We start from the raw sequence: 25,516 nt of genomic DNA on the forward strand, positions 1-25,516 counted from the left end.
ACCAGGCAAGGCAGTCCTCATTAAGGCAAAGCAATCAAAAGCAAGCAACAGAGTCCATGTCATAGACAGCACCTGCTCCACTTACTAGGGGACCCACATGAAGATCAAACTGCCCATTGGTTACATATGTGTAGGGGGCCTAGGTCCTGGCCATGCATGCTCTTTAGCTGCTGCTTCTGTCTTTGTAATCCCACTCCCTCCCATCTAGGTTAGTTGATGCTGTTGTTTTGGTTTTGTTTTTTGTTTGCTTTTTGGTTTTTGAGAAAAAGTTTTTTTGTGTAGGCCTTGCTATCCTGAAAGTCACTCTGTAGACCAGGCTGACCTCAGGACCACAGATATCTACCTCCTTCTGCCTCCGGAGTGCTGGGATTAAAGGCTTGTGCCAGCACACCCAGCCAAAAATAAATTGTAAATATATACTTTTATAAATTGTTTACAACCAGCAAAATTATTAGCTTATTTTTTAACAAACATAGGTTGAATATTTTGAAGGGATTTCCGTGTAGATTGAAAGATGAACTCTGTCATACATATGAGTGAGGAAGGGTGTTCAGCACCTTTCAAAGATGATGACACATCAGAATAGAGAGATGCTGGGAAGATGACACACTTCCAAACAGGCTTGAAGAGATGTACAGTATCTCATAGTATTAAAGTGAGAATAGGAAGAAAATAAAAAGGTAACAGCAAAACAAAGTGCGTTTAGAACAGAAACTTCAGTACAATCACTCACAATTCAGATTCTCTAAAGAAAGTTGGCAAAGCTGGTGACCTTTCCAGAAGACAAGTCATATAGGAAATAATTACAAGATAATATTTCAAGGAGGTTATTCTGTCAAGTGGGAGCATCATGGAGACTAAAGGAGAGGCAAGGGAAGAAATACAAAGAGGCAGATATGGCATAGTACATAAAAGCGGAGCTTAAAGATTGTTTCTGCCAGGGAGCGGGCTTCCTTACTACACTGGGAGTCCCTCTGGCACTCAGAACATCAATTGGAAATTGGAAGTTGGTGCCTGCAGGAACTGAGGCAAGAAAGTGTTGCATCCTGCAGTTTATCTCAGCGTCTTGATTCTGTCTGACTAGAGCTTTGGGGTGGAGCGGATATCGCTCTGTTCTTGGTAAAACATTGGATTCTTCAAAGATTTCACATCATTGCCTAGGAATTTATTTTAAATTTATACCTTTTCAGGCCTCTTTCTCTGGCTCTTTACTGAAGCCCCTTGATGTCACCTTGCAACAAGTGCTACTTAGAGGACAGCACACATCCATGTTAAACTTTGTATCTCAGTCTGCTTTATTTTATGCTTTAGTTGATTTTAACCTTCCTAGTAATAGTTACAAAAGGTGAGTACTAAGTCATTCTCTCCTCTTCCAATTTGAGCATCTTTCCTTCTTCCTTCCTTCCTTCTTTTCTTTTCTTTCCTTGAGACAGGTTTCTCAGTGTAACCTTGGCTGTCCTGACTCTGGTAAACCAGGCTGGCCTTAAACTCAGAGATCTGCCTGCCTCTGCTTCCCTGACTTCTGGGATCACAACACCTGGCTCAGTCGCTTTAATTTATCTAAAAATCACTTTAATGTTACTATGCTTTTAAAACCAATTACTCTTTTAACCCAGTTACAATAAATGTTAGCAGCAGCCTTAGTGAGTACATTTATGACAAAATATCTGGAATACAAAAAAAAAAAAAAAAAAACAAAAAACAAAAAACAATGCTTCCGCTCCAGTTGAAGAAGCAGCAGCAACCAAGTGATAAGAATATCAAAGCCTATGTGACAGGAGCTGTCAAAACCGAAGCCAAGCCCAGTGCTTGTGTCCACACAGAAAAACAAGGATTCATAATCTAGTTATTGAAAGCCAAGCTTGGCAGGTTAAGACAGGAGGATTACAAATCCAAAGCCTGACAGCACAAGTCAGCAAGATCTTGTGTCAAAGTAAAAATTTTAGGGAACGATAAAGAACCCTGGGTTTGTATTTGTTTGCACGGTGTTTGGCCAGCTGATTTATAAATGCTGTGCCTTCTAGTTGATTCTTGGCACCTTCAAACATTGATTAAAACATGTCAATATATTATAATTCTTGCCATAGTTATAGTGTTGCTGCTTTGGAAAAATAATTATACTTGGTAAAATAGAGCACTTCATTGATGGACACTTAAACAAGGAACATGGGATAATCACAGGACCCCAAGGTACCCTAACAGATTCAGAATGAAAGCTTTGCCTTCCTATAAGTTTAAATGTTTGTCCCAAAATTCCTTCGTTATGTGTTTTGGGAAAACTTTACTAAGGCCTCTATTCTCAATTGGCTCAAAGATAAATATAGAAACTATAAATCTCTGAGTTTTAAAATCTCTACGGAAGAAAAAATATATAGATTCCTTTTTTCTAGTACCATTTAATATTTAATTTTTTTCTGGTACTAGAAATCTAAACAGAGTTAACATGAAGTACTTTTCCGTAATCTTTCAGTTTAACTGTGCAAGTATAGTCTGAAGACTGCATCATATAAGATGGAAAGTGAAATAGGTGTTATTAGCGTATACAATTTACACTTGGCTTAAGAAAATGATTTTATGAATTGCGGTCCCCATGTAAGGTCAGCACTCATTAGGATACAGTATTTATGTGTCATCACAGAAAAGTGGCCAACTGAATTACTACAGAAAGTATGTTCTGGATCCTCTTAACACTGGTAACAATTTTCTTTTAAACTGAGATAATCTAAAACTTCCATGATTCCTCTTTTAGTTTAATTTTATATTGTTAGGCAAGCTTGCTGTTTATAAGAAATGCTCTCACATTTCCTAAATGTCAGAAATGAGTCTAAATTCAACCATCATTGTGCTATTATTGTAGATTAGTATGTCCATATCAGTGAGAATTTTCTATTACATCCTATGATTCTGTATTGGCCCTGCTTCCCTCAAAGTACCCCCAATAGATTATATATCATTATGCTATTGTTGTTAAGATAATTATTCCAGTTTTCCAAAATGGGATTTTTCACAGTTGATATTACATTGCTTATTCCAAAGTCCCTAAATATACAGAATTTCATTTTTATTATCACAATAACTGTAAACTACAAAGAGAAAGTGTGTCTATTATAATTTTACATATGAGAACTACATAAGAAGATGCTCAGCAAATTGTAAATTTAGCAGAATATAAGATAAAAGCAAAGAGCCAATAATAGAACCTAATAAGTTCTTCTTACTCATAATTTAGTCTATATTAAGAATCTACTAAGAATTTAGACTATTTATTAATGAACTAATCAGAAATATGAAGGTTACCAAAGCTCTCATTCTTGGCACATTGCCTAGATGTGGGTGTCAGCGTTTGTTCTCATCTATTGTATTAGGAAGTTTCCAAGTTTTGGTTCTGGGTTTGCGTTTGGCTTTGGTTTTTAAAGAGAGGGTTTCTCTGTGTAGCTCTGTTTGTCCTGGACTCACTTGTAGACCAGGCTGGCCTCGAGCTCACAGCGATCCACCTGACTCTGCCTCCTGAGCATAGTTGAATGTCCTGAGAAATCATTTGATTGCTAAGTTTCTTTAGCAGAACTGTATTATTTGGCTTTACTCTAGGTCTCTGGGTTCTCTTGTCTCAGATTCTTAGGCACCCAAAGCAGTATCAGGCTTCAGTTCCATCTCATTTAGTGGGCTTTAAGGCAAGTGGATAGTTGGCTGGTTACCCCCCAAAATTTTGTTCTGCATTTATGCCAGCATATCTTAAAGGCAGCATACCATTGTAGATTTAGGATTTTGTGGCTAGGTTGTTGTTTACATTTTTTTTTGGTAGTATACATTCCAGTAACAAGAATACTAGCTATAGGAGTGAAAGCTCTATGTCAGCACCAGCTCCTTCAATGTTTTATAGGTCCTGACTTCAGCAATAGTGAGAAACCTACAGCCTTGGAAACACCCTGTGTTGTTTAGGTGTTTTCTTACAACCACTCTGGCCATCAACAAACTCTCCCTATCAAATTCCTCCTCTCGGGATTCAAGGAAACCTGAGAAAGAGGAGGCAGAAAGACTCTCAGAGCCACAGGGGAAGAGTAGGCTGCATACCCAGCAGTAGATGTCAACATAAAAAAAACTCAATGTCATATTTGAAGCTTCCTTTTCTCATAATGTCATATAATGGCTTTCTCTTTTTAACTTATAAATCTTAGTATTGAGCAGTAGTTGAATATGTGTGTGTGTGTATGTACATATGTATGTATGTATGTACATATATATACTAAGACAAAATAAATGTTATTTATGATCCTCTTCATTTAATTTTTGGTATAGTTTTTTATTTATTAGTTAGATATTTTCATAAAGACTTTTAAAATGAAATTCTTACACTACTTTGTTTTAAAAGTGATTTAAACAATTTTTTTTTAATCCCATGCCTCAAATTTCAAATAGGATTTCCAAGAATGTAGTAAAAGAACTGTTTTAGTGGAAATACTAAAACTAGAAGTGTGACAGCATCTTGAAGGTCAAGGCATTAAAAAAAAAAAAATGGGTGAAACTAACTTAGTTACTTAAGCAAAAAGGCTTGATAATGAAGTTTTTTAAAAAATCAGCTTAATGATGCCACTATAAGAGATGGTACAATAAAACACAGAACTATGCTGCGATGTGGGCAGAGATATCAATTTAATGGGGTCAATCTGCCAACGCTTTGTTTTGTGGGGTAGGGTGCGGAGGTGGGAGGCAGAGAGACAAGTAAAATGAAAAGCAAGGATATTTTGCATGGCAGTCAGCAGGGTTATTATTTGAGCTGATTCTAACTGTACATACTACCCTGGAACTAAGTGCCTTTAGCAGAGGTAGTTGACCCCTGGGAGAAGGTTAAGGGAGATTCCTGGAGGATTAAAGGTGTTTCCTAGAGGATTAATGCTGCTTTTATATGTTATGTAGGCACCTGACCTGCTTGTCCGGGGTATGAAATCCAACATTGTGGTCATAGAATAAATATCAAATAAATTAGATTAAAAAGACAGATACCACTATCATTTGAAGAGTTCAACACTAAGAATCTTTCTCTGGAATTTATGTAGCTATCATCAGTCAGATAATCCAGGTTCACATAGCTCCAGCTAATGCTATAATATTTATCAAATGGGTAATAATAATTATTATCAATATTAGAAAATTATGCATTGAAATACAATTTTTGATTGTTCTTTTGGTTTTTAAAGACAAGGTTCCTCTATGTAGACTTGGCTGCCCTGGACTCACTTTGTAGACTAGGCTAGCCTTGAACTCACAGTGATCCACCTGCCTCTGCCTCTCAAGCGCTATGATTAAAGGCATGCACAGCCACGCCTGGAATACTATTTTTAAAATGATACTCAAATCTAACCAATGGGGGAAATGTGTTGTGTTTTGAAAGGACATAATTTTTTGCAAATTATTATGCATGTAGGTCATGACTGTACAGATACACAGACAACTCAAACTAGCTTCAGAGAGAGAAACATATAGTTTAACAAGTACCATGGTTTGTTGACATTTTGTTCTTGAATTTGGACATGTTTTTATTTAGCTACTAAAGGGTATGTAAGAAACCCTCCAACATGCCAAAAAGCAGTGTGGAAATGCAACTTCTAAGCAAATTCATGTCACAAAACTCTTCCTGTGAGTAAGTACACACTAAAGTGTTATTTTACCTTTTATGAGCCTTTAAAAGTCAATGAAATACAACAGATTGTGCTTCCTTGTTGGAAATGATAAATTGACAGAAATCCTTGAAACTTGCTGGAAATAATTAAGCCTAGTGATTCTTTGACTGCTTTCAACTGTTTTCTATAACAGCTCTTCCTCTCAGAATTTGATGTTTGTAGAAGTCTTCATATTATATTTTATTCAGTTTTTAAACCTTACCCAAATCCAAAGAACTTCATTAGAGTGTAGGAACAATGCAGCTTAATTAGTCTCTAGTTGTGTTTGAGGAGGAGCAATGTCCACATAGGATAAAGACAATCACCAATGATGGTACCCCACTGAGCACCCAGAGCTGATTTCTCACAGTCATCAAATTCTATATCCCTCACTTTGTGTATTTAACACCGTTAATTTTATTAGTATGTTGGTTTTATTCTCTGTCATGTATTCAAGATGTCAGAAAGAAAAGAGGAGAAATAGTCATTGAGTGCATATGCAGTAGTGGAGGTGGAGGAATAACTCAGCAGTGAAGGACACTTCCTGCTCTGTAGAACTCAAGGGCATTTGGTCTGACCTCTATGGATACCTGCATACAACTAAACATAAACAAACACAGATGCATACATTTTAAAAATTATCATTTTCTAAAATGTAGATAGGAAAGAAATATGGCCATGAGAACACAATGACATCTAATCTATCCACTGAAATGTTTCAAATCAGGAAAAGCCAACAATTTTCATTTTTAAAAAAAAATCAAAGAAACAAATCTTTATCTGAGACAGGCTTTATTCTAGGCAGAAGCATGACATATAGAATGTAAACTATATGGTTATGTATTTATGAATGATTAAATGATAATATTTTTAAAGGACTTTTATCCATGCACAGATATAATCAAAGCTTTGTCTCAGTTCTCTTTCTGAATGATAAATAAATATTTTTAATTTAAAAAGACACTAGAAATAATCGATCTCTATAATTTTCTTTGTTATGTTTTACTAGTTTTTGTTACAATTAGTTCTATACTTGCCTGGCTTTTTCATTATACTTGTTTTTCAAGATGAAATGCAGTGGCTAAAAAGTTGGCTCAGTGGCTAAGAATATTTGCTGTTCTTCTTGAGGACCTGTGTTCATTTCCCAGAATACACATCCGGCAACTGATAAATGCCCATTCTTAGTATTCCAGTGTTAAGCACAGATTGAGGGTCCCCAAAATCCACTAAGAGTCCGGAAGTCATATGCAAAATCAAAGAGCCTTTATTTTGCAGAGATCCAGTGCACCAAGATACACACCTATGCAAAGTAAGATGGCAAACGACTGAGTTTAGCATGCAGGCTTTTTTAAAGTAGGTAATCAAGACGCGTTCCAAGGTGGGTTAGGTAATCTTTATTATCTATTGGCACAGATCAGGAACAAGGGTACAAGCACATTAGAACTCTGGTACAGGGCTAGGTGGCTCTCTGAACTGGTTCAAACCAGCCCGAACTGGTAGGTGTTCTTGAGGCTAGGGGACTATGGTCAGGAGTTAGGGACTCTTCAAACTGGTAGCTAAGTAACGTTATCTTCTTCAGACTAGGTGTCCTGGCCATCCCTGATTGGCTGTATGTTTTCTGTGGCATTTCCAATAACCCCTGAGCTCATTTCTGAGGAATGGCGGCTCTGGCCTGCTCCAAGCTAACAAGAAACTGAATCCTGTCACAGAGACGGCTAGGCTTATGTAACTAGGCCTGTTTACTAGACCATCGGACACTCTTTTTGGTCTCCACATAAAATCATATACAAATGGAATACATTCATACAGCATATACTCTCATATATACAAAAAGTAAACTATATAATAAATTTACTCTAGGTAATTTTTTTTAAAGGTTCAGCCATTTAATTAGTGGAATAATTTTGTGGTAGTTGAATAGCAGTGACTCCCACACACTCACGTGTTTTAATGCTTGGCCCATATAGAGTGACACTCTTAGGAAGTGTGGCCTTCTAAAAGTAAGTGTAGCCTTGTTGGAGGAAGTGTGGCACTGTGAGGGCAGACATTGAGGTCTGGTATGCTCGAACTAGCCTAGTGTGGCATTCATTTCTGTTACCTGTGGAGCAGATGGCGAACTCTCAGCTCCTCCAGCATCAGGTCCGCCTTCGTGCCCCATGCTTTCAACCATGATGATAATGGTCTAGATCTCTGAAACTATAATCCAGTCCCATTTAAATATTGTCTTTTATAAGAGTTGCTGGGGTCATGGTGCCTCTTCCTAACAAAAGAAATCCAAACCAGGACAACTACTATTTAAAAAAGTATATATATATATGTGGGTGTGTGTTTCCTGCACTGTATATTAAAAATGATTCTCATTTGTACTGCATTTGACAACTGCTGCATCAGAACGGAAAGTACTAGAAGTTATAAATCTTTATCCTAGTATTCATGGTGTTGCCACATTTAAATGTCATCAGATTAAATTGTTCATCTCACTTTACATACATAGTGAATCCATTGTGCTGCTTCCCACTTTCCAAAAAGTAAAAATCTTTTCAAGGTTTCTGAGATGTGCTCTAGACTTCATATTCACCAATTAACAGTGACAACACACACACACACACACACACACACACACACACACACACACACACACACAAATAACCCAAGGGGTATGCACATTGTTTTCAGTGCATAGTCTATCAGGCATAGTTTTGAAATACAAGCAATAAATCATTTTTAAAGCATCAGCCGGGCGGTGGTGGCGCACGCATCTAGAGGTAGCCAAGTTAAAAAATGTTTCTCATTTATCGTTTTGTCTTAGTAAGCACTCTACCAACTTCTGTGAAAAATGATAGCTTAACAAAATCATTTAAAGTTGTTGCATCACATACACACGGTTCATTACTTTTCAGAGCCTGGCTCTGACTTCTGTGGCCTTAGAAATGAATTAGTATTAAGTATACAGGTTTCTGACTTTTTTTTTCTGCCCTTAAGAGTCAAGGACCTCAGTTTGAGCACATGCCATGCAAAGAGTAATAATTTGCCTTTAGCTAGTTCTCTGATCTTGTCCTGTTAATTAATTCTACGTATCATTTACCCATATGATACTCAGCATTGCTCATATGCTGTTAAGATGCACTCAATTCTGTTCTTATGGCTATTTTAAATATATTCCCTATTTTAGTAGAAAGCAAATACCTTTCCTACACACACACACACACACACACACACACACACACACACACACACACACACACACACACACATTCTCTGAATCAATTTTAGAAGTATCACTGCAGAGCTCACTACCACCAATGAGTCTGGTTTTATGTCAAAATCAAGGTGTTATTTTGATTGCCAGCTCTGAAGTCTTAAAAAGAGTGTTTTCATCTTTTCTGAAATCATGCAGCCAAGGTGTACTGTGACATGAAGACCCATCCTGGAGAACTACTAAAGAAATTTATTGGAAAATATTTGAGTGCCAAAACATTTTCAAAGCCACAAATTTTAGCTCATAACTGTATCCTAGCAAATTAGAGGCTGAAGTTGGACGATAGCCTTGGGTTTAAGTAACAAAGAGCTCCAAGAAAGCCAGGGCTACTATAGAAGACCTTGTCTCAAACAAACAGACAAACAAACAAACAACAACCCCCCCCCCCCAAAAGAATCAAGTTGGAGGTAATTTTACAAATGTATGGGGAACTGATCAAACTTATGCCTTGGTGTGAACTGAAAATAGGTTTTATTTATTCTCTCTTGCTCTCTCTTTCCGTGTGTGTGTGTGTGTCTCTGTGTGTGTTTGTATGTGTGTGTGTATCTGTGTGTGTGTGTCTGTGTGTAGAAATCTCTTACTTTCAAAGAGTAAACATTTTTTGACATCTGTACATTTTATAAGTATATATGCTTTGTCACCTTCCATAGTCTTGAAGAAACCTGTGAAAAGGAGTATCTTCTACTTTAATAATGAATTTATATCTTCAGGATAAATTCACTTCTCTCTCTTCTCTCTCTCTCTCTCTCTCTCTCTCTCTCTCTCTCTCTCTCTCTCTCTCACACACACACACACACACACACACACACACACACAGACTTCTTGTTGCTCTTTTTCTCTTGCTAAGGTCGTTACAATCTTATTCTGGAGAGAATCAATGAATACACAGCAATGATATTGAATCAACAGTATAACCCAGTATAGATTGAGGATACTAATAATTCTATTTAAAAAATTAAGAAAAAGAATATTGGCAGCTGTTTGAAGGAGGCTGAAAACAGGATGTTTCCAACATTTGTAATCACAGTAATGGTGGTTAGGAAACCAATATTAAGTTGAAACAGTAGACTGGATTTATTTTGACTAGCCAAATTGGTATTAAATCCCAACTTAGTTAAATAAATGTATACAATATGGAGCATATGTAAAGTATTAGTCCAGAGATTTAAATTAGTATTGAATTTTTATATCAATGGAATGCAGTAGGCTTGTTTTATTAGCCAAAGATCTTTGTTAGTGGGCTTTGATGTTGGGTTTGCAATTCTAAGTTGTCAGACTTCACTCCTAATAGTGTAACTATTTTGCCATGAACAACTCTGTTTGAGCATGCTTAAGACTGAATCTGGTAGTTTGTGTTCTTAATTCCTCACCACTTAGGAGGCAAAGGCAAGTTCAAAGTTAGTCTTGGTTAAAATCCAAAATCCTATCTCAGAAAAAGAAAAGAAGGAAGGAAAGAAGCGAAGGTATAAGACTTAAGAAGGGAGAGATAAAGAGATAGAGGGAGGAGCACACATAGGCATACACTGGTGAAAACTTGACAGTAAATTCAATACAACAATAAATGCACAATCGCAGCCATAGAAAACAAAATATGAATCAAGATCCTTATCCTGGTAAAGAGCATTCACTACAAAAGAACTTTTTTTTTTCTCATTTGAAGTCACTAAATTTAAAAGCTAATGATCATTCATTTGGTTCCTCCACCATCATCTATAAAATAATAAATCATGATGATTATTCAGGTAAGCTTCTCTGAAGTGACAGAGAGACATAAATATGTCCTTAGACACTTCTCACAGATGGCGATACACATAAATTGATTGTTCCTTTTTTCCATGCTGATGCAAATCATTTCTTCCCCTGGGAAGTAGCTGTCTGGAATGCCGAGTTGTTTTGTTTTGGGATTTTGGGTTTAGTCTTTACCTTAATGTGTGAATAAGTAAGAAGAACACTGTTCACACATTTTCTTGTCTCCACTGATCAGTCTCCACTGACTAAGCCTTTCCTTGGCATCGTAGCAGCTGTTTGTTCCCTGTACTTCATGTCAACCTGTAATGAGATCTCCATTCATAATTTTGACATAGTCAAGAAGAAAAGCCATCAGTAATAAGGTATGCTTTTACATAGAAATTAATAGTGCAATTTTGTCTTTAAATTATTATAAACACTTGAAAAGACATGAATTAAAAAATATTTGGAGCCAGGCGTGGTGGCGCACGCCTTTAATCCCAGCACTCAGGAGGCAGAGGCAGGCGGATCGCTGTGAGTTCGAGGCCAGCCTGGTCTACAAAGTGAGTCCAGGACAGCCAAGGCTACATAGAGAAACCTTGTCTCGAAAAACAAAAACAAAAACAAAAACAAAAAAAAATTTGGGAGGCAGGTGTGGTGTTGGATGCCTGTAATCCTAGCACTTGGGGAGGCAGAGACAAGCAAATCTCTGTGAGTTCAAGGACAACCTGGTCTACAAAGTGAGTCCAGGATAACCAAGGCTACACAGGGAAACCCTGTCTCAAAAAAGAAAGAAAAGAAAGAAGAAAGAAAGAAAGAGAAAAAGAGAGAAAGAAAAAAAAAAGAAAAGATATATTTGGAGACCAAATGGAACAACGGCTTATTTATTCCCAAGAACTTACAGTGAGAGGGGTGTGGAAGGAGAGGAAAAGAAAGAAAAAGGAGATGGGGGGGTGGTCAAAGAGAAAATAATTGTTTTCTCAATTCATACTTAATTTTTCTTTTTTGAAAAAATGATGTTTTATTTTATTCTGTCATTGGACTTTGTTGTAGTCAGTGTTCTATAGCCTTGAAAATACACCATGAGTATGGGAACTCCTATAAAATAAAGATTTAATTGGGGCTTGATAACTTTTCATGAGTTTAGTACATTTGTCATGATGTTGAGGACGTGGAGGCAAATAGGCAGATATGGTGCTTGAGCAATAACTAAGAATTTTACATCCAAATCTACAGGCAGCAGAAAGAGAAAAAGGTCCTGGCTTGGGCCTTTGAAACTGCCAACTCCCACCCAATGCCCTCAAATGACATATTCCTCCAACTGGGCCATACCTCTTAATCCTTCCAAGTAGTGCAATGACTGAGCATTAGGATATACACACCTACTCAGGCACACTCTTATTCAAATCATCACATTCCACTTCCTGGTCCTCATAGGCTTTTAGACATACAATGCAAAAAGGCACTCAGTAGAACTTCAAAAGGCGCCATAGTCGCCGGGTGTGGTGGCGCACGCCTTTAATCCCAGCACTTGGGAGGCAGAGGCAGGTAGATTGATGTGAGTTCAAGACCAGTCTGGTCTACAGAATGAGTCCAGGACAGCCAAGGCTACACAGAGAAACCCTGTCTCGGAAAAAAAAGAAAAAGAAAAAAGAAAAAAAAATTTAAAAAGGCGCCATAGTCTATAACAATCTTATCACTATTTAAAAGTCCAAAGGTCAAAGTCTCTTCTGAGACTCATGACAATTTCTTAACTGTAACCCCTGGAAAATCCAAATCAAAAAGCATATCACATACTTCCAGCATTAAATGGCTCAGAATATACATTACCATTCCAAGTGATAGGAGAAGGAATACAGTATGAAAAAACTAGTCCAAAGCAAGACAAAAAACCAGCAGAGCAAACACCAAATTCTGAGTCCCCATATCTTAGTCAAAAAACTCTTCGAATCTCCAATTCCTTTTGGCTTTGAGTTCAAAACATTACTTTCTCTTGGGATGGTTCCATACTATCGTAGCAGCTATCCTTGGCAGGTACCCGACAACTCTGGCATCCCCAACATCTTGGCATCTCCATCAAAATCTAGACTTTACCATCACAGCTTCACACAATAGCCCCTATAGTTCTTTATGATGGGACACTTGACACCTCCCTAGCCTCAACAGCTTTCCTTATCTAGTATGCGGTATTCCACAGCCCCTTTCTTGTATTCCAAAGAAATATCCACAGAGCTGAAACTGTCACATTCTTGGCTTGATGAGAGCAAAACATTCCCCCCTTGCTCCAATTCTTCTTCTTCTTTTTTTTTTTTTTTTTTTTTTTTTGTTTTTGTTTTTGTTTTGTTTTTCGAGACAGGGTTTCTCTGTGTAGCCTTGACCATCCTGGACTCACTTTGTAGACCAGGCTGGCCTCGAACTCACAACAATCCGCCTGCCTCTGCCTCCCGAGTGCTGGGATTAAAGGCGTGCGCCACCACGCCCGGCAACCAATTCTTTTGCTTTAACTTTCTAATATTGATGGTTTCCTTCACTACTTAAGCTTTCTTTGAATTTTTTTTTTTTTCCACAAGTTGGAAGCAGGGTGGGGTCTTGCCCTGAGGCCACCACTCCCTTTATCTTATATAGCATTAGAATTTTCTTTAAACATATTATCGCCTTGAGCATTAGACATAGCTCCATTATTTTTCCTGGTTCTTCCTTAATCACAACCTGTACATTTTATATTTTTCTCTTGTTCCTATTCATTGGAAATAATCATAAGAGTAACCACTGATAAATACACAATAATGTCAATACTAGGCTGTCTTGAAGTCACCTCTGCCAATGCCATTCTAAACTCTTTAATTTTGACCTAAACATATTTTTCTGGGGGCAAGTGCAGAAAGTAGCTGCATTCTTTCCCAAAATGTTACAGTCTCCTGGCCACTTTTTAATATTCTTCCTCCTCTGAGACTATTGAGCTGGGCCCCCACAGTTCAAGTCACCCTCAGCACTGTCTTTCATACCCCTCCTAGGATGCTGCCTTAAGACCTGCCTAAAGTGTCAAACTGCTTTTCTAGTCTAAAGTCACAAAGTTCTCAGTGTTTCTCCAATAAACAGACCTGTGAGTAATATCCCACTCCGGGTACAAACTTCTGTTATAGTTACTATTCTATTGCTGTGAAAGGGCACCGTGGCCAAAACAACTCATAATACAAAGCATTGTTTTGGGGCCTGCTTACAGTTTCAGTCCATTTTCATCCTGGCAAAGAGCATGGTGGCACACAGGTAATACGGGGCTATACAAGTAGCTAAGAATTCTTCATCTGGACATGCAGGAAGAGACAAAGTAACTGGCCCTGGCTTGGAGCTTTGACACCTCAAAGCCCACCAGCAGGGCCACATCTACTTCGATGAGGCCACACTCTTAGTTTTTCCCAAGTAGTGCCACTTTCTGATCACTGATCATTTAAAGATGTAAGCCTGTGGTAGCCATTCTTATTCAAACCACCACAGACTCTATACAACTGAGTTATTTAAAAAACCATTGCTATTCAAACAAAGCTAAACCATTAAAAATATATATATATATATATTCTAGTCTACAACCTTGATTAGATAGTCAAGAGCCATAGATGATGAAATTAAAGTTTCTTTGACCCTTGAATGATGACAAACTATTGATCAGTCCTATTTCTATGTAAGTCTTCTTGATTTTCTTTTCTTTTTTTTTTTCTTTTTTTTCTTTTTTTCTCAGTTTTTCAAGACAGGGTTTCTCTGTGTTATTTTGGCTGTCCTTAACTCTTTGTAGATCAGGCTGGCCTTGAACTCACAGCAATATACCTGCCTCTGCCTCCCAAGTGCTGGAATTTATGTGTTTTTAACTTTATTCTTGCTCCTACTTAGATGTGTTGCTTTTCTTATTTCTTTCCTCCTCCTCCTCCTCCTCCTCCTTCTTCTTCTTCTTTCTTGTTTTTTGTTTTATTTTGTTTTGTTTTGTTTTTGAGACAGGGTTTCTCTTTTAGTCCAGGCTGTCCTGGACTTATTCTGTATGCAGGCTGGCCTCGAAGCAACAGATATCTGTCTGCCTCTGCCTTCCGAGTGCTGAGATTAATGGCTTGTGCCACCACGCCCAGCACTTTTCTTATTCTTTTTCCCACTCTTACCTTGCAGGAGGTCTTTATAATTTTTCAAATGATTCATTGGAGTTTGGTAGTTGGAAAGGTTCAAAATTTAGGACTAGGCAGAAGTATCCAAAGATATATTAGAAAAATAAATAAATTGGAAGATGAAAAGGATAAATTGGTATTAATTAAGGAAAAAGAGGTGTTACTATTATCTCTTGTATGTCACAATTTTTGGTCTGACCATAAAGGTGAGCACTACTCAGGACAAAAGATTTATGAATGTCTGTCACATGTCCATTCAGTCCTTGAGACAGGATTCACAGCAATAAAGTAGAGTAAGTTTCTGAGTCATACAGTGACAAGCATAGGTCAGCTAAGAAAAAAAAATTCACTTTTTGGAGACAGCAGATTATCCAAGTCAAGGTGGCCATCATATATTTACCGAATAGTGCAGTCTAGTATATTCATCCATCATTTTTTTTGCTTTTCTTGCTCTGACTCTCTAAAGAAATTAACCAGTAGGCATAGTCCATGGCTCATCACCACTCATTTTTCTTACTGCCCTTTTCTTCAAGTCATTACTAGCAATCTTCAAATTTAAGTGTGCTTCATGTTTTATGTATAAAGAAACAGTGGTAATTTTTCTTTCATAAATTTACTCTAAAAAAAGTCATCACTTCTGCATTATCTTTCTTGTCACATTAAAATACAATTAAAAATTGATAGCACTATTTTCTCAGATAATAAAGATAGAATTTTTATTTTGATAATGCAGTCTCACCTTTGGAATCAGATTTTAAACATCCAAACCTAAGGGTACCAGTAGTCTGATATCTAGAAATATATTGGCATTTTTAAAAATATTTCTTTTACCCCAGTTAGTACCAGGCAGCCTATAGTTTAGTCAAGATAATTTTCCTGAAATTTGTGGAAACAGAGACTTATTTATAGATAATAACATTTAACTTGTCTTCAAAGTCTGATTCAGGGCTGATGTATCTTAAAGAACTACTCAGAGTGTCATTTCACAGAAATAAGAATTGACCCACCCACATCTGTACTCTATGACTTCAAGTGTAGTAAGTAAATGAACACATAGTCACAGGCATGAGAGAGAGTGAGAGAGATTACTATATTAAATCCTCCTTTCCTCCATTGACCTGTCTCTCTCTTGAGACTGGTTAAAGCAGGCTCCACTTTACCTATTAAACTCTGTACCATTGATCTCTAGACCAGTGAACTGAAAATTATTGAAAATCAGCAGTTGCCAACAATTGAGATGTTGAAAATTACAACTGCTTAACATAGTACTGTTTACCAAGAGACTTACGTGACAAGTTTACTGTTGCCTGAGATATTTAGCACTTGGAGTGTGAATGATCTTTTATAAATCTATCTTTATAAAATGTCTTTTTTGGAACATAAAGTTATATTTAAATTTGATCACTAGGAGCTGCTTTCTGGAACTGGGGATATGGCTCAAGTTAGAGAGCATTTATCTAGCGTGTACAGAACTCAGAGTTCAATGATCAGTATCAAATATATAAATAAGTGTGAAATGCCTGTCTGGTTTCTTCTTTACTTTGGTGAGTAAAAAATATTATTCAGAAGGGTCAATCAATTATAATCAAGTTAAGAGTATGAATTTACTTCATGTTGGTCCTTAGTAGCTAGCATAGAAAATTATTAATACATTTGTTTATAAACATGAGTAAAGTTTATCATTTAAGTCTCACACTAATATTTGTTATGGTAAGGGACACATGAAGAAGCTAGTGGGTTTGATGACAACTGCTTTCTCTTTTCCCTAAGCAATGTGGACCACTATCATGTCGTTCATTGTTCTGCGAGTGGGTGGCCTGGGTCCCATGTCCTGCGGGATCTTCTAGGCACTGCTTGCTTCTGGATGAGAATGGGTGGACCATGAGATCAAAGGGTCCAGTGAGCTAGCAGTGGCGAAGTGGCTGCAGGAGCCTGGAGTAAACACAGTCTCAGATGGTCATGGTGGAGGAATGGCAAGCTAGAGAGCATAAGCTCCCCCTCTCCCCCAGCCGGCCTTTATTTACAAACCTTGGGCAGTGGGGAGGAATTTTGAGGGTAAATGTATTTTATTTGCTTGGGCTAAGGATGCCAGGGTACTTAATCTACTTACAGTAGTAGAGTGTCGCATTTACAGTCAGTATCATGGGGACTTATCACAAGGAGAAATCAGTACTTAATTATCCTATGTGTGATGGAATGACTTCTAGGTACAACTAAAGGTCATTTGCTGGAGGCTAGGATCTCAGAATAGGGAGGGCTACTTCCAGGAATTCCCTGTCTTTGTTGAAGTTCCTTGTCAGGAAAGGGTCTGGCTTGTAATCTTCCCTGAGGGATATGTGATGCTCTTTACAAGAACTGAGGTTACCAGATTAGATGAAATTAGAACCCCCACTAAGAAAAGGGAATCTGCCTTCATAGACTGGGTGGTGCTGGCGTGTACAAATCTTTAAGGCAAGGACATGTCCTTGTTCCAGGAAGTCACTTAGGCACTACCAGCATTCAATAAATATTAGTTAAATTATTATATATATATTTTGAACTCTAATCTGTGTGTAAGATTTATTTTTTAATCCATTCCTTTTTCCCCAAATGAAATATTCTACTTGTTTACAAAGTAGTTACACGTTTTTACCTTTTATAATGAAATTGTCATTGTCTAAAAAATAGTGGTTGTGATTTTTAGTAGCTACAAGTCTCTTTCTAATCAAATAAATTAGAGATAAAGACTAAACATTGTGAAATAGTTGTTTCAGTTTGACAATTACGAATAAAACATTAGTAAATTTTTAAGTTTTTTGTTTCTTTCATTTTTGGAGATTAGAATATAATTTCTTAATTTTTTCTTCTTTCTTCTTCTACTCAAGCCTCCCATATAGTCTTCCTTGCTCACTTTCAAATTTATCACCTCTTTTTTTCTTTAATATTATTACAAGTAAGAATATACCACCTTTAGTATTATGATGAAGGGAATGTGAGAAATTCACATAAATGGAAAGAAAGATGAGTTTTGTTCTGGATAAACAGATTCTATTTACCACACAAATTTCTGCAGAGCCTAGTAAAGACAGAAAGCCATCAATCACAAGTAAAATGAGCCAAATATTCTCATTTTTATTATCCTTTAAAAGCAACGTGTGGCAGGTTAATTTATATTTAAGGAAGCCCTGTCAGATATGATTGATAATTGCTTAAATACATGATTGTTTGTGAGACAAAACAAAGAAAACGAAAATGAAAAAGAGAGAGCTATGCTGACATAATATATTTAACACCTGGCATGTAAAGCAATTGCAATTCATGGTGATTACCTGGAATAGAGAAAACATTGTCTCAGCATATCTGGATCTATTGTTATATATGTATAATTGGAGAATCTACATTCATCGCTCCATTCTGCTATGAATGACAGTGAAGTTGGTATTGAGATATACAAACAAGAAATATCAAGTCCTAGAGAAAAAAAAAATAGAATACTTAAATCAAGATTGCAAAATGTTGTAGCAACTTGTATGATCAGGATAGTCAATGAATACAAGAGAAGTGTATCTGAATAAATATGATCTGATTAATTTAGATGAACTACTGAGGAAGACTTTATTTCAGTTTCTGTGAGGTGAATTTTCAAAGGTCAGAGATCTGTTGCTGTGAAGAGACACCATGAACATGAAAACCTTTATAACAGAAAGGATTTAATTAGATATTGTTTACAGTGTTAGAGGTTCAGTTCATTATCAGCACGGTAGGAGGATGTCAGCATGCAAGCAGGCATGGTGCTAGAAAAGTAGCTATGACTTCTTCCATCAGAGTCAAAGGCAGCTGGAAGAAGAGGCAGCCACTAGTTGTGGATTGGGCTTTTGAAACTTCAAAGCCTACCCCCAGTGACATACTTTCTCCAACAAAGGCACCAGCCTCCAATAAGGCCATGTCTCCTAATACCTCCCAAGTAGTGCCACTCTTTGAAAACTAAGCATTCAAAGATATAGTCTAGCTGGGCATGGTGGCACACACCTTTAATCCCAGCACTCGGGAGGCAGAAGCAGGCGGATCTCTGTGAGTTCAAGGCCAGCCTGGTCTATAAAGGGAGTCCAGGACAGCCAAGGCTACACAGAGAAACCCTGTCTAGAAAAACAAAAAAACAAAGATATAGTCTATGGGGACCATTCTTATTCACACCTCTATAGTTATCAGACCTTAACTAAGAGCAGACAGAAACTCTAACATAAACATCAGAAAATGGGGACAAGACTATAGGGTATGGAACTGGAGGCATCTACCTGCCCAAGAACGGCTTCATGAAGGTACAGGACAAAGAACTAAAAATGATAAAATACAAATATTCTCTCTTTCTCTCTCTCCTCTATCATTGTGTGTGTATGTGTGTGTGTGTGTGTGTGTGTGTGTGTGTGTGTGTGATTTTTGAGCAGTGATAAAAAAAAATTTACACTCTTGACTAGGAATATGAAAAACAAGAGACATATTGGTGAATCATTTTTCCACCCATGTGGATTTAAACTTGATACCAAAAATAAAAAGACAGATAGACAAAATATTTGCTTATTTTCTGGCAACGAAAGGATAAAAACTGGAAAATTGGGCACATTACCTCTCCTTACTCTTTTTATTGTTATTTTTCTGTAATTCTCATGGCAACTTTCAGCTCTCAATGCCCTGGAAGGTGTATCACATAGCATGCAGATTAGACAATATCAAAATCACAGGATTTCTGATCATCACTTTGACATTTATTGTCAAGTCAACCATTTTAGCCCACATGAGGAATGCCTCCTGGCCTACATTCTTTCTCTACTGAAAGGCATGCGTGATTACATAAGGGTAGAAATCCAGCTAGCTCACTTACAGAGCAGCCATGGTAAAAACAGATAAATAAACAAACCCATTATTTACTTTACTTGAGTGTAGGCTCTGTTTCTTAACAATTAAACTTTATTATACAACCCAACTAGCTTACACAAGAAGGAAAAAAGTTAAAGGGAAAAAAGAGTGAACCTTCTGGTATCCGTTCCACAGGAGGGGTCTTTAGGTGTCTCTGGCCTGCGTGCTGGTCCAGCCTGTTCACTGATCCACTCAAGCCAGGTCTAAACCTGCTGCAGCTCTTTCCTCCCAGCCTGCGGGAGTCACTTGTGAAGGGTGGTCTCCTTCTCCCGTTGAGGGTCAATTAGAAAAACAATAGTCCAGTTGGAGTCCCCAGGTCTGCTTCCTGAATTCCAAGCCCAGGATGGCTCCTTGCATTGGGTGTGTCTCCTTTTGGGCTCCCGGGTGGGGGTGGGGGTCCTCCAGAAATGGACATAACAATGCAACAGTTCATTTTATTAATGAATGGGAACAGAATTGAATATATATGGTCATGAGAAAATGGAGCCGGTAGATTGCTTATCTAATAAGTAACAAATGAAAAAAGTGACTCTGAATCTCTCCTGGTGCATTTTTCCCCCAAAAGTACAAATTACCCTCAAACTATGAATTCAACAAGAGTGTTTTTATTTAATTGATTCTTTGTGAATTTCAGATCATACAACTCAATCCTATTCATCTCCTCTTTCCCTCTACTTGTTCTCCACCCTTGTAAGCTCCCCCACCCCCACTCCATGATGAGTTATCTCCGTCAACAGAACAAGCCATTCAAAGCCAGGTTAAACATATAAAAAGGGCAGATATATTTGGACACCAGGGCTCCCAGGCAAGGTCAGCAGCCTCAGGGAACGAGGCCAGAAGAAGTTGCACCTTGATTATGGCCAGTAGGTTTTGTCTGGTTTTGGGCTTTTGTTTTGCTTTGGTTTGGTTTGTTTGTTTGTTTTAAGGATTGTAGGTGAAGGAGGGTGAAGTAGGACGATGACATGTCTGCCACCTGCTGGGTCTAGAGAGCTGGTGGCTCCAGGTGAGGAGGTTGGGGTGGTCCTATGAAATGCCAGGAATGTGGACTTCTTTGGGTTCATATCTTGTTACTTCTGACTGAAAAGGGGTTCCATGGGGTTTTGAGTCGGGAGTATATTGTTCCATGCCCAGTGGGAAGTTTGGGTGAAGGAGCATCTGATTGACAATTACCCTGGAGATGGCAAGGATCTGTTTGTCAAGAAGGCAGAGGAGGAAGGGAGTAAAAAGAAAAAGAAAGGCAAATAAAAACGAGGGGTCCTATTACAAGAATGAACCATTGGAATCGGAGAGACTGCCACCAACTGAGAGGCGGGGGCTCCCTGATTTGGACATCCAGGGTCCTCACATGGGCTTTCTGGAGAACAGGAGAATGGAGCATCCCATTTGTATTACAGACCACTCTTGAGTCTGGGGAGGTGGTACCAGCGCTGAAGTCCCAGGAGTTCGCTGCTGAAGGAGTGGTGAGAATCACAGGGTGGGGCCCTTTCAACCGAGGTTCTAGAGACCTGGGAGATAACTGTTGGAGGATTACTTGGTCCCATGGGGAGAGTGAGGTGGACTCAGGAATAGCTGGGTCCTCTGGCGTGGGAGTAGGCAGATAGTTATCAGCATGCAAACGAAGAAAGGACTGTAGGAGGGATAGATAGGATAGATAGCCCAGACAGAGGATGAGTCTGAGCTGGGAAGTGATGATTGAGAAGGAACGGCTTCCTGAACAGGAGTTCAAAAGGACTTAAGCCCGTGGGGAAACATGGGGTAGCTCAGAGGCGGGTCAAGGCAGTAGGAAGAAGAGGGCCAATCTAACTGAGATCCAGAGAGAGCTTGGTGAGTTGTTTTATGAGTCAATTGACTCAACCTTCCCCAGTGGACGGTACTGGATGTCAAGCTTCCAGGAAATAGTAAGAGCTTTAGACACAAGCTGAGTAACTCTCGAGGTGAGCTCAACTTGGCCACACTTGAAAAAGTTCCTGGCAGAGCTGACTTAAATTGAGGTCTGGTGGCACGGAGCCTTGCAAATTTCTGTTGTATCCTCCAAGGTGGTGCCATTGGCCTCAGAGCAGCTGCAATGGCCTTGGCTTAGAGTGTAGCTTTCTGTTGTAGTTGAGCCTGTCAGGAAGACTCGGCCACCTCCTCTCAGGTGTTAAAAACCTTAAATGCCGTTTACCAACTTTTGTATGGGGGTCTGGGGGTTTGGGGACCATCTTCAACCTTTTTTAGTTTTTTTTTTTTTTTTTTTTTTCTTCCAGAATATGATTGAGAAATAAAATGGGTAGTAAGAATGGTGGCTCCTACTGCAGAAGCTGGGTCTAGGCCTCTTGTATTATATATTTTTCAAAAATGGCTGGATTTTTGTTTGGTTGCTACATAATTTCTCAAAGCTTATCACATGTCAACCTTATTTGAGACAGATTCCATACCCTGAAGGAGGCAGTGGATCATTATATCCCTCCTCTGGTGGCCATCCTGTGTCCCAGTTGGTAATTCCAGTTAAATTCTGTAATTGGCATTGGGGTTTTACCCACCAAGACTGTCCTGTCCACTAAGTATGTGAGTCTAGTCTGCGTACTGCCTGGCGGCTGCCTGAACTCATTCATATTCCTCAGCAGTGAGGGTAGAAGCCATGTGAAGGCCTGGCAAAGGTAGCAGAGGAAGAGCCTAGCAGCTTTTCAATCTGGGAGAGGTCCTATAACGAAAATGGAACACGAACTCCGACTGGTCTCACTGCTTCCTGGAGAAGGCAGAGAAGAGCAGAATTCTGTTTGGACCAAGTGTGTGACACCACAAGGGAGAATCCAGGCACAATAGGCCTGTGTGAGGACAGAGACCAGGTTGTGCATTTCGGGTAGTAGAAGGAGGGAAAGTGGGAGGAGAGAAACAGGAGGTGGGGAGGTGGGTGATGGAGGAGGGGCGGTTCCTTGGCCTGAGTCCCAGAAATGGGGGTTGGAACTGAGGAAGGGGTTGGGGAGGAGCAGGTTGACGACATTCAGGGAGGGATGGGGGAACCAGTGACTCAGGCGACTCAATCATGGTGGATAAATCAGAATCCAGGTCCCCAGACAAAAGAGCGTTTGGGGCCGCTGTTCCCAACAAGACCTGGGCAGTTGAGCACTGGCTACAGAAGGACAGGAGCCCAGCTCCCAAAAACCTGACCGTAGGGAAGATCAGTCCTTTTGCTCATGTGCCTGCAGAAAAATTCGAAATCACAGAGAATGTTAAAATCTAGGGTGCCCTCTGGTGGCCACCTAGATTGGTTATCTAAAATGTCTTGTGGTCAGATCATAGAACAGAGTAAGACCAGGTGTATAAGGCCCAAATTCTGAGACTATCCCTGTTTAGGTAGATTTCGAGGTAAACACCCTGCGGGTCAACTTTAGACCCAGAAGCACTCATCTTCCCAGCTGCTGTTGCCAAATCCCAAAAGTATGGGAGTGGCATCCTAATTCAATATTCTGCACTTGGTAGGTCTTGATGAGGTTAATCCATGAACAGACATTTCTGAAACATGAGGTTACCTCAGAACAAAGGCTGGTGCTGGTGGCTCCAGGTGAGTGGTTGGGATAGTCCCAAGGAATGCCAGGAATGGAATGTCAGTTCTCAGGAATGCCAGCAATGTGGAGGCTTTCCAGACCATCTGTGGGAGGAGAGGTCAACCAGAGATTAACTGACCACCCAAGAGAGTTAAAAAAAAAAAAAATATCTTGTTGTGGAAGCTGTACTGGGTCACACTGTGTCCCACAGGATAACCTTTCCTTTCTTTCTTCACTTGCAAATAAATGTTCATTGCAATGACTCCTTGGTCTCATAAGAGGGCTTTGGCTTCTGCTACTCTTATCAATACCAGGACAGCACTGTCATTTCTCTCTGACATATTGTTGTTACTCTGTGTACTCTGTGTCATGAAGATCCTGTAGGTTTAGATCTGTGGGGCAAGCCCCTTCATAGAAGCAGTTTATTCATTGGGTAGATTTTATAATTAATATATTAGATATAAGACAGTAAGATATTATGTTATAGAGGGGTTTATTAAGTGAGCATGAGGAGAGAAGGGAAAAGGGAAGGGTACCCCAGAGAAAGAGACAGAGAGAGAGAGAGAGAGAGAGAGAGAGGGAGAGAGAGAGAGAGAGGGAGAGAGAGAGGGAGAGAGAGAGAGAGAGAGAGAGAGAGAGAGAGAGAGAGAGAGAGAGAGAGAGAGAGTGAGAGTGAGAGAGAGAGGTCCTTTTACATGGCCCTAGACAGAGCCACGTCCCTGTGGCGGGTAGGTAGTGACATCACAGGTAGGATGACTGAAGCAAAATCCTAAAGGTGGATGTTAGGGTGCCAATTCAAACCTCTGAATATAGGACAGAGAGGTATCTGAGCCTAGAGGCTTTCCTATTCTCCCACCCACAGGGTTGGCTCACCTGCGACCCCACAACCAGGTAAGGTGGTGAGGTACAAAGCTAGACCTCCCAATCTATAGATGCCAGGGTCAGCTCTCTCGCTTGCCAGTGATGGCAAAGAACGAGGGAGGGAAAGGGTATCTCTTCCTTGTCTGCATCTCTGCCCAGCAGACACTAAAGAGGCAGTGCAAGCTTGGGGACAGCTCACCCTCATCCCCCACATACAGGGCCAGCTCTATTACACTGTCAAGGTGAGATGCAGGGCCTGTTCTTCCTAGAGCTGCAGCAGGTGAGAGACAGGGCAGTTCTGATGACCTCAGGCAGGGCTAGTTCTCCTGCCTGATGTAGGTGGCAAAGGGCTTGAGGCCAGGGAAGCAGGCAATCTCTCACTTGACCATGTCACCAAACAACTCTCCCACCCTTCAGGGCCAGCTTGACCATTTCCCGACCTCCAGGGTCACCTCTACTATGCTGTCCAGGAAAAGTGCAGAGCCCGATATCCCTAGTGCAGCAGCTGCTGAGGTACAGGGTCAGCTCTTCTGTTCTCGTGACCCCAGGGCCATGAGTTGGTGAGGGGGCTCCCTCTCAACTCCTGCTGCAGTGTGTGGGGCTGACCTCAAAAGTACTTCAGCTAGCTAGGGGCAGGGGCAGTTCTCTGCTTTCATGTACCCAGGGCCAGCTCTCCCATGATGCCCAGGTGAGGGGCAGGGCCAATTCTGGATAACCCTGAGACATCAACATGTCCCTCCCTGGCTACAGTAGAGACTAGGATTGTCTGCCTGGCCATTAATGGTAATAGACACCTACTGCCAGCTACTTCAGGGCCACAGACCCAGACATGACCCCATATGAAGCAGAGGTTAGCAGCCCACCATGGTCCCAGGTGACATCACCAACTATTCACATCAGGCTCTTCCTCACTAGCCTCAAGTCTCCAGTTTTTCCTCTCTTCATTGTGTCTAAATCCTTCCGTTTCGCCTTCTCTTCCATTTCTCCACCACTTATTTGTTCCTCTCAGTGGTGGCTGGGGAATTTGGCTGTCTGGGGTTTTCTGAGGCAAGGTATCAGGAGTGTTATTCCCAGCTCATGCATTATGGCACTGGGCAAGGGTCATCTTGGACATGGTCTGCTTCTCCCCCACCCACCCAGCCACCCTCCTACCCCCACCCCCACATGAGCAGAGCCAGACTGGTGGTCTTCTAGGCTAGCTCCCCTTCTGACCCTTGTTGCTGTTTGAGTGGTCATCTCAGCCTTGTTTTTATCAGAGAATATTAGGCTACTAATAATTCAGATGTTCACAGGTTAGAACACTGAGCCTCTCTTCTCTCTGCCATATACTGACACACATGTGACACAACAGTCACACCTGCAATGCTCTGAGGGCTAGGTTAACAAAGGTTATTTCCTTTCACTTTTATTATGGATTTTTCTTTTGACACACTAAAACAAAAA

At 39.7% G+C, this 25,516-nt stretch overlaps 1 protein-coding gene and 1 pseudogene across 2 annotated transcripts in view; one reads left to right on the forward strand and one right to left on the reverse strand.

The window, feature by feature from the left end:
• Csmd3 (CUB and Sushi multiple domains 3) overlaps window positions 1-25,516 on the forward strand; it is a 1,090,370-nt gene that overhangs the window by 866,601 nt on the left and 198,253 nt on the right. The window lies entirely within an intron of this gene.
• LOC127201893 (uncharacterized) lies at window positions 25,332-25,451 on the reverse strand (annotated as a pseudogene).

The sequence above is a fragment of the Acomys russatus genome, chromosome 17, assembly GCF_903995435.1.
Source record: "Acomys russatus chromosome 17, mAcoRus1.1, whole genome shotgun sequence".
NCBI lineage: Eukaryota > Metazoa > Chordata > Mammalia > Rodentia > Muridae > Acomys > Acomys russatus.